The 8,280-nt window shown below is 37.5% G+C and overlaps 1 non-coding gene across 1 annotated transcript; it reads right to left on the reverse strand.

Annotated features, from left to right (window-relative positions):
* Nucleotides 1–4,167: 4,167 nt before the first annotated feature.
* LOC141716364 (small nucleolar RNA R71) lies at nucleotides 4,168–4,274 on the reverse strand. Its single transcript, XR_012573076.1, has one exon. It is a non-coding gene; the product is annotated as a small nucleolar RNA R71 (small nucleolar RNA).
* Nucleotides 4,275–8,280: the final 4,006 nt, after the last annotated feature.

Consider the following 8,280-nt stretch of genomic DNA (forward strand, 5'->3'; position numbering starts at 1 on the left):
AGAAACAGATTTTTCTTTAATTAAAGAGGGCTTCAGTTTATAATAATCATAATACAAATTATGATACTTTTTATATATATAAATAGAATGCCAAACACTTTCATAATAAAAACAAGGACTCTGTGGTTTATATCTAACTGTTTTATTCCTAAACTCTGATTTGGAAGAAACAATATTTATCTTTTTATTCTTCTTGCAAAAGTTAGCAAGATGACTAGTGCTACCACAGTTTGAACAGGTCTTTCTAGGTGCATTAGGTGGGGTTACATAATTTCCATTCTTATTAACACCTACCTTGCCATTTCTATTTTTTCTAGACCTTTTCCTCTTGTCTTTCATGTGTAGATCCTTTAGCTTTTGCTTAAGCTATTTTTGAGTCATTGAACCAATATTTACTGAACTTGTGTAAACTTGTTCACTATTTTAGGTAATTAAGTTTGATCTAGGTGCTAAGGTGGTACCTTTCTCATGAATTGACTTAACAATATTAGCACTAGGATTAAACTTAATGGTCTTTATTTGAACCTTGTTCAGTTTGACCTTGCTATCAGTTTTTATTGGTTATGTTATCGCAGTTTCTTTTCCACTTTTCTCATCAGAATTAGATCTAGCTGAATATCCTAATCCTGATCCCCAACAACCATTCTCTAGAATTTCCTGAGTTGATTTTCCTGAGTTAGTCCAAAGTTTAATGACTTCTCTTTCTTTTGTTAGCTCCTTCTCTAGATAAGCATGTTTTTCTAGCAATTTTTCCTTAACATAAACAACATTATATCTTCTTTTTTTTTAATCTCTAGCATGGAAAGTAACTCATTTTCTAGATGACCATTCCTTTTTTTTACACAGAGTTCTCACTCTTGATTCTATTATTCTCTAAGGTTTGATCCCTAAACTAACATGCAGAGACTTAAGAAATAATTTTAATTCATATATATCATCAGTATCAAAAGCAAGAGTAGTCTGAGGTACCTTTAATTCAGCATTGCCAGCCTCATCATCAGCTTTTTCCATGAGAGCATAATTGACTCCATCATCTGAATCTGATGAATCATCCCAGTTTCTCTTCCCTGAGATCAAGGCTTGTTTCTTCTCAGCTCTGGGTTTCTGCAGTTAGCTGCAAAGTGTCCAATTCCTTCACAGTTGTAACATCTCTCTTTTGACTCGTCAAGTTTTCCAGATCTTGATTCCTTCCCATCAGTTTTTCTCTTGTTGTTCCTCTTATTAGAGTTTGAGGAAATGGAGCCTTTTCTGGAAAATCTTCTCTATTTCCTGAAGTTCTTGTAGACCATCTTCTTGAAGCTTTTAACCAGTAGGGCAGCCATTTGATCCTTATCTTTATTGTTGTTATGATCACTGTCAGTATCTGATTCAGTATCAGTATTTGAGTCATCATCAGAGTTTGATGATTCAGTATCTGACTTTGCAATCATGGTTTTTCCTCCTAGCTTTCTCCTTTGGCTTCTCTTCAACCTTGAGTGCAACTGGTCTAGCTTTTGATCCTTTCCTCTTGCTTCTTTGCTCCATCTCTAGTTCATGAGTTTTCAGAACTCCATAGATCTCATCTAGAGGTGTGATATCAAGTTGATAGTTATCCCTTATTGATGTGACTTTATAGTCCCACTTTTTAGGGAGAGCAAGTAGGAACTTCAGGTTTGAGTCCTCCAAATCATATTCTTTGTCGACAAGGGATAAGTCATTCAGCAACTTCTAAAATTTGTCATAGATCTCAGTTAAGGACTCATTGTCCCTTGAGTCAAAGTGCTCATATTCTTGAGTATATATTATCCTCATGTTCTTCTTGATAGCAGTTGTATCTTGACACTTTACTTCTAAAGCATCTCATATCTCTTTTGCTGTCTTACATCCAATGACTCTATTGGACATAACACTATCAAGACTGTTGTGTAAGATGTGTTTGACCTTAGCATCCTTCATAAAAGATGAGATATCTTCAGGAGAGTAGTCCTTCTTGTATTTGTCTATCATCTTCTCTGGTTCTCCTACAAGTGAAACAACTATTGGTCAATGAGGACCATTATAGATCCCGCTTAGGTATTCAGGATCCGTGGCTTCCAAGAACATGACCATTCTGACTTTCCAGATTATATTTTCATGTATCTTCAGGATAGGCACCTTGATTGCTTCATACATACTCATGTTGCTGCTAATCTGTGATATGGCTGGGGTGGTGATAAGTGGATTTTATATCCACTTGGAATGCTTTATTACAAGCTTAAATTGGTGTTTTGGACTCAAGTTGTTGGTATTTTGATGTGTTTTTGTGTTATTACATTTCAGGTATCAGTTAAATGAAGAAAGGATCTTTTAAAGGAAATATGATTAAAAGTGATCAGATTTGGAAGCCTAGGCCATTGTCAAGTTGTATAGAATCTCGTTAGCTTCGCGTGGGCAGTTGAATCTCCTAATCCTGACGAGTAGAACTCAAGTTATGGCCAAAACAAGATTCATCAGAATTTTTCCAGACAGGCTGCAGGCGCCCGCCTGCTGGTGGAGGCGCCTGCGTGCTGATGCGCGGCTGACTTCGCTGATTTCGCTGAAAAAAGCCTTTTTTGAGTGGAATTTGACGATTTTAAGGGTCCATGTCCATTATGGGATTACATATACTTAAAAAAAAGGGTTTTCATCATCCAGGAAGATTGGGATACCAAGGAGAAGACCTAGAAGCAAAAAATAACTCCGAAAAAGAAAATCTTGTTTTCAACTTGTGATTTTTTAAATTAGTTGTATCTTTCGATGCTCGTTTTCGTTCTTGTTGAACCTAGATCTCGTTTATTTGTACTTTGATTATTATTCAGTTTATTAAGACCTTGTTTATACAATGCTTTCATTGGAACCCATGGTGACAATGAGTTCAATTATGGGCTAATCGTTATCATGGGATTCTAGTGGATTTACTTATGGATTTTAATAGTTAATTATTTTAATATCTTGGTATGTGGTGATTTTATGATATCCTAGTATTGGTTGTGCTTATTCGTCTTATGTGCATAGCTAACATATAAGATAGCGTGTTAATTTCTATTGAAGCGACAATGAATATAGAGGTTTAGAACTTGCCATACTAGCATAGGTTCATGTATTGTATGCATGATTAGAGGGTAACTCTAACCGTTTTACTTGCCCTATGTAATCATTATGGATAACTTGTGCTTAAACAGTTATGTTGTCAAATTCTATAGACATATAGGGTCTCAACATAATTGGTGCCTATTAAGCTTCTATCTCTTTTTTGGATGTCTGGTAGAATGGTACTTGTGCAACGAAAGTTGGCGTTTATCAGTTTCGTGTTATCTATTAGTGTCATCACCATCACATGCTAAGGTTAAGAACGAAAAGGCTATTGAATGAAGTAGTAATGAATTTAGAATCCCATGTTTGTCATATATATTAATTCAACCTCAATTCTCTTAGTTAATGTTATTTAGTATAATCTCTTAGTTTAATAAAAACCCAATTTATTATTTGTCTTAGCATTGAGCGATAACCATACATTGTTGCATAGGTGCATAAATGGAACTTAACCTAAACCAATCTCTATGGGAACGAATCTGATTTATATCTTATACTACTTGCGAACGCGTATACTTGCGTGAATATTAGCGCGTATTTTCGCCCTAACAAGTTTTTGGCGCCGCTGCCGGGGACTCGGTGTTAATTTTTAGTTTATGTGCTTGTCATCAGTGGTCGTTAAAGTTCACTAACTCGAATTCTTTTACTTTCACGGTTTATTTTTTTATGTTTCAGGAACTCATTACAATGGGAGATCCAGCAGCACGAACGAAAGCCTTGATGGATTTTTTTCAACCCAAGATCAATGACATTCAATCTAGCATTGTCAGGCCAGCTATCACAGCTAATACCTTTGAGATCAAGCCTGGCATAATTCAATGGGTGCAGAATTCAATCCAGTTTGGGGGTTCTTCAACGGATGATCCCAATATGCAAATTAGGGACTTCATAGAGATCTGCGACACCTTCAAGTTCAATGGAGTTTCTGAAGATGCTATAAAGCTGAGACTATTCCCATTCTCTCTGAAGGAGAAAGCTAAGAGTTGGTTACACTCTCTACCAGCTGGTTCGATTACTACTTGGGAGGATCTTGCTCAAAATTTTTTTACTAAATTCTTCCCTATGGCGAAGACAGCTGCAATCAGGAATGCTCTTACTCAATTTGCGCAACAATCAGGAGAATCTTTATATGAAGTTTGGGAGCGCTACAAGGAGATGCTTAGGAAGTGTCCTCATCATGGAATGCCTGATTGGAAGATCATCAATTGTTTTTATAATGGTTTGGGAGCACAGTCCAGACCCATGATCGATGCAGCATCGGGTGGAGCCTTATGGGCGAAGAGCTATGAGGAAGCTTATGATCTAATTGAACTGATGGCTGCTAATGAATATCAGTATCCAGCCCAGAGATTGGCACATAGCAAGGTATCAGGAGTTCTTGAGTTTGATACAGCTATGGCTATCACTTCTCAACTAAAGGAATTGTCTATGAAGATCGATTCTCTGGCTAACTTGGGTGTTAATCAGATAATCAGTGTTTATGAGCTATGTGCAGGTTCACATGCGACGGAGCAATGCGCTATATCTAGTGAATCAGCTCAGTTTGTGAGCAACTTTCAGAGATCACAGAAACCCGTTCCAGACACTTATCATCCTGACAACTGGAATCATCCTAACTTCAACTGGAGCAACAATCAGAATATGATGCAATAGCCGTTCCAGAAGTTTGGAAATAAGCTATTCAACCCTCCTAGTTTTCAGTAACAAATTACACCAAAACAATAAACTCATGGTGTATGTCTATCTTCGAATAAAAAATCTGAATTGGAGGAGTTGCGGCTTATGTGCAAAAACCAGGCTCTTATATACCAAATCCAGGCTGTTTCTATCATGACTCTGGAGAACCAAATAGGGCAAATTGCTAATGCCTTATTGAATCGACCACTAGGAACGCTTCCTATTGATACAGAAACAAATCCAGGCAAGAGGGAATTTGAAGAACAGGTGAACTCCATCACCTTAAGGTCTGGAAGGGTCGCAAGTCCGCAAATTCAGCAAGACGAAGAGCCTGGAAAATCTCAAGTTTCAGAAAATGCACAGAAGGAAGCAGAGGTGGAACCAAGGAAGACTACTGTGGAACACACTCCTCCTGAGGGTAATATAGGGGAGAAACAGATCTATCCTCTACCTCCTTTTCCTAAGAGGCTGCAGAAGAAAAAGCTGGATAAGCAGTTTGAGAAGTTTTTGGAGGTGTTCAAGAAACTTCATATCAACATACCTTTCGCTGAAGCTCTTGAATAGATGCCTAGCTATGCAAGGTTTATGAAAGGTATTCTCTCTCGAAAAGTGAAGCTCGATGACTTAGAGACCGTTGCTCTAACGGAGGAATGCAGTGCTGTGCTGCAACAAAAGTTGCCTCCAAAGCTTAAAGATCTTGGAAGCTTCACTATTCCTTGCACCATCGGAAACTTGTCATTCGACAAGTGTTTATGTGATTTAGGAGCTAGCATCAATCTGATGCCCTTATCTATCTTCAAGAAGCTTGGTCTGCCTGATCCGAAACCAACATACATGTCATTGCAATTAGCTGACTGTTCCATCACTTATCCACGAAGTATAGTGGAGGATGTCTTGGTCAAGGTGGATAAACTCATCTTCCCTGCTGACTTTTTAATTCTTGATTTTGAGGAAGATAAGAAGATTCCCATTATCTTGGGAAGACCATTCTTGGCTACAGGCCGAACTATGATCGATGTGCAAAAAGGAGAGCTTTCGATGAAGGTTTACGATCAAAAGGTCACTTTTAATGTGTTCAAGGAAATAAAGTTACCCATAGCTAAAGAGGAGTGCTTTAAAGTAGAGTGGGTCGACTCTGTAATAAATTCGGAGCTTGAGCAATTGCCAAAGTCAGAGACCTTAGAGAGATCCTTAATGGGGAAATCAGTTATTGATGACAAGGAAGGAGCAGAACAACTGCAGGTTTTGAATGCACCTTCATGGATGAGGAAGTTGGATATGCCATTCGATTCTCTTGGGTTAGCAGAGCTGAAAATTTCTTAGGAGCGTTTTGAACCATTTATTCAAGAAGCTCCCACACTTGAGCTCAACCGAAAGCCAGATTACTTGAGTTATTCATTTTTAGGTGCACCCCATGATAAGGGGTTGGGATATATTTTGGATGATATGGAGAGTGGCTAGACGGATATTCCCGTGCCTACAGAGGGTTCTTCTCATGTGCAACAGGTAGTTGATAGGACTGGTGATGGTGATGCACAATATAGAAGATTGACTAGGCGTATGGAGGCCATACATGTCATCCATCGATATTTTGCTGAAGATTTGACATACACTTTCGGTACTTTTGTTCGAGACACTGGTGGCGAGGTTGATTGGCCACCTGATCCTCCCCCGACGAGGGTGACTCTCCCGCTAATTAGGTATGCCTGAAATCCTTATTATTACCTTCAATGAGGACATTGAAAATTTTAAGTTTGGGGGTGATAATGTAAGGATTAGTAGTGTGTGTGTCTATATAGATTCATATAGATTCATATTGCATATTTAGTTGTCGTTCATTCATATTTTTGCATGATTGTTCATTTAGGACATATTTGTTTGTTTTTATGTGATTTCATATAGTTGCATTTGCATGCATATTTAGCATGATCCCTTAAGATGAACTATGATATTTGATAAGTTGATGTTGATTTGAGTGTGGTGATGACGAATAGAGGGATGTTTAAGTCCTAATGAATTGATTTGCATGCTAGAAACAAATATTTTCACAAAGTCTTATAGGGTTGCTTTTGATCTAGATCATGATCATATTTGTTTGTTGTTGAGATTTAATCACTTGGTTATATTTAGAATTTGTGATATTCTTTTAATGACGTAAAAATACTGATTTTTTTTATCTGGAGAAAAACTTGGATTTCATTGCTAGTTGTTGTAAGGCTAGGCGTTAAATGGCTAGTAGCCGGCTCATATTTTTATGAGTAGTCTAGGGTTGAATGAGATGGAGTGAAACACACTCATTCAGAAAAGAAAAAAAAGAAAAAAAGAGAAAAAAAGAAAAAAAAAGTATGTGTTTATGCATAATTGATCAAGAGTGAGCTCTTTAATACTCGAGTTATTAAGTTCTAGGGGACTTTGTGCCTAGTGACCTAAGGCTTTTATAGTCTGGGGTCCGCTAAATTAACGCTCGCTACATGGGTATTTTTGCATAAGTCTTTTGGGACCTCATTCATTGCACGGTCGAATAAGCATCTTTGTTATGTGTTCAATTATAGTGTGAATCCTTTATAACTCTAGTAGAAAGGAGGTGTTGTGAGTCATAATGCATTTATTTTCTATTCTGTTTATAAACTTTTGATTGTTTTGATGATAGATAAGTTATGGTTATTGATCTAGTATCGAGAGATATCTGTTAAGCATTCCACACACGCACGTTTCTGGTTTATGAATTGGTTTGTGGGATTTATTCGAACTCTGTTTTAAGTCATTGCATTCTTAGAGGCATTGGATTATTCATTTGGTTATTGTTGTTCTGAGGGGATCGATTGTATTATCATTTAGTTACATTCAGGTAGTTGCATTCATGCATTAGGTCTGTTTTGTAGTTTTGAGTCTGTTTATGCTTGAGAACAAACATCGATTCAAGTTTGGGGGTGTGATAAGTGGATTTTATATCCACTTGGAATGCTTTATTAAAAGCTTAAATTGGTGTTTTGGACTCAAGTGGTTGGTATTTTGATGTGTTTTTGTGTTATTGCATTTCAGGTATCAGTTAAATGAAGAAAGGATCTTTTAAAGGAAATATAATGAAAAGTGATCAGATTTGGAAGCTTAGTCCATTTTCAAGTCGTAGAGAATCTCGTTAGCTTCGCGTGGGCAGTTGAATCGCCTAATTCTGACGAGTAGAACTCAAGTTATGGCCAAAACAAGATTCATCATAATTTTTCCAGACAGGCTGCAGGCGCCCGCCTGCTAGTGGAGGCGGCTGCGTGCTGATGCGCGGCTGACTTCGCTGATTTCGCTGAAAAAGCCTTTTTTGAGTGGAATTTGACGATTTTAAGGGTCCAGGTCCAATATGGGCTTATATATACTTAAAAACAGGTTTTCATCATCCGGGAAGATTGGGATACCAAGGAGAAGACCTAGAAGCACAAAACAACTCCGAAAAAGAAGATCTTATTTTCAACTTGTGATTCATTGAATTAGTTATAACTTTGGATGCTCGTTTTCATTCTT

Source organism: Apium graveolens, chromosome 3 (genome assembly GCF_009905375.1).
Source record: "Apium graveolens cultivar Ventura chromosome 3, ASM990537v1, whole genome shotgun sequence".
In the NCBI taxonomy this organism is placed as follows: Eukaryota; Viridiplantae; Streptophyta; class Magnoliopsida; order Apiales; family Apiaceae; genus Apium; species Apium graveolens.